This window comes from Dipodomys spectabilis, unplaced genomic scaffold, assembly GCF_019054845.1.
Source record: "Dipodomys spectabilis isolate Male_0828 unplaced genomic scaffold, ASM1905484v1 ptg000601l, whole genome shotgun sequence".
NCBI lineage: Eukaryota > Metazoa > Chordata > Mammalia > Rodentia > Heteromyidae > Dipodomys > Dipodomys spectabilis.
In genome coordinates this window covers 730,277-732,406 of record NW_024871278.1, presented here as the reverse complement: position 1 = coordinate 732,406, position 2,130 = coordinate 730,277, and the positions used below count along the sequence as shown (strand labels likewise).

At 31.9% G+C, this 2,130-nt stretch overlaps 1 pseudogene; it reads right to left on the bottom strand.

Moving 5' to 3' along the window:
• Window positions 1–1,806: 1,806 nt before the first annotated feature.
• Window positions 1,807–1,906, bottom strand: LOC122100791 (annotated as a pseudogene).
• Between the last annotated feature and the right edge of the window lie 224 nt (window positions 1,907–2,130).

Sequence of the window (2,130 nt, the reverse complement as noted above, 5' to 3'; positions counted from 1 at the left end):
TACTAATTTTAAGTAAATACATAAATTCTATTTCCATCTCTTTTTTAAAAATAAAATTGTTTCCTCTATAAATTGATCAGAGGCATGGATGGAATTTGTGGCTAGCTAGGTCATTGTACATCCTTCTTTTCCTCTCTCTTTTTCATGGTTCTCATAGATAATATGATTGCTCCATAATTATCTTAATTTATTTTGCTTTTATATTTTTGCTTGCATCATTTCACTTTCTGCTCTGCCATTATCCCAATCATTTTCATAGAAAGCATTATTTCCTATTTTCTCATTCCTAGAATAAGCTGCACATGAAGACACCACCGGTAATCATTTTCAGCCTATAACTTTGAATATATAGGAAAATCTTTCTCTTTTCTCTATCAATTCCCTATTCACCAGTGAGAATAATTTAGAATAGAAAACATGGAAAAAGAGAAAACAAATCATGGTGAAAAAACAGAAGCAGAAAATTCATTGGATTTTTCTGACCAGTTCAACCAATGTGAATTATTGGGGAAATACATAGGCACCTCATTCCCAGTGGTACTCAAAGTCACTGGTTAGGCAATTCTAATGAAGACAAGGAACAAGATGAAAAAGTAAGGAATGGTATCATTTGCAAGAAAAAAGATGGAGAAGGATCCAAGCAAATTTCTTCTTTGGGCTGCCGAAAATAATCAGCTTACTACAGTGTAGACACTACTTTCCAAAAAGGCCACTCATGTGAATATTAGGAATGAGGATGAGTATACCCCACTTCATTGGCAAGCCTACAATGGACACTTAGACATTGTCCATGAGTTGGTGGCTCGAGGCAGATATTCATGAAATAATTGTCGATGGCTGGACACCCCTGCACAGTGCTTATACATGGAATAATACCAGAATGGCTTCTTTTTTACTTCATCATGATGCAGATACCAATGACCAAACTAAATGCCTCTTGACCCCCTTGCATCTTGCTGCTGGGAATAGAGGTAGAAAAAATATGCTGGATTGCCTTCTGTTGAACCATTTTATCAAACCAGGTCTGAAGAACAACTTGGAAGAAACTGCATTTGATATTACAAAAAGCATAATATGTATCACTACATCTTTGAAGTTGTGGAAGGCTGTTCAAATTGTTCTCATATGTTGTAATGGTTCGGTTAAGTTTCTTAAATTTCAAAAATGATGGTCCATCTTTGTGTCCTTCCAAAATATTCTCACAATACAAAGTAACAACAATATCTTACTGTAAAAATTCATGGATTCCATGGTATTCTTCCAAGTGAATTGCCTGACTATGATATCAAAATGTATTCAAGACTTGTTTGTATATATCTATAATGATTTCTGCAGAGTTTGTGATTTTTTTAAAATCAGAAATAAGTTTAACTTACCTGTTGAAATGAGTAGTAAAGAAACTAAAGATATTTCTGGTACTTGTCTGAAAAAGTTTATTTTAAAATAGTCTGTATTCTGTTTGTATAATGTCCATAATCTATTTCATTCTCTCCAAATATAATACTTTGAATTCTACATTGATTTATAATATATAGGTTCATTAATAAATGTGTCCTTTCAGATTGCATTCCATATAGAAACAGTTTAAGATTCCTTTTTTCCTAGGTCCTTATAGTATTTTATTTCTTTGGGATAAAATGACAATGTTATCTAATTTCAAATGTTTTGTAAAGGTTATGCTATGTAAAGGCCTTTCTAAGATGAAGAGTTAATACACTGAAGATAAACTTTTAATTCTATGAACTAAATGTATTCTTTCACTTGTATCTTTGTAATCAACTTTTTAATAACTGTTTTTCATTTCTTGAATCTGAAGAATACTTCACAAATTTCCATATCATCCTTGTGGAAGTGCCATGTAATTCTCTGTATTGTTGCAATTTGGGTAGATGTGCTGCTGAAGCATGTAGTATCTTGTAAATTTAAGTAGTTAATGATGCAATCTTAATATAGGCATATATCTTTCGATGCCTATTTGTAACAAGGAAACCTTATTGTTCCTAGCAATGCTATTGATCTTATTTCCCTAAAATTCTGTGTAGAGTGGGAAAAAAAATGTATATTGTTTAATGGATTGCTCACATTTCAACCTTTTTTGTCAATGACTATTTTAAGTCTTTTTCATTTTAA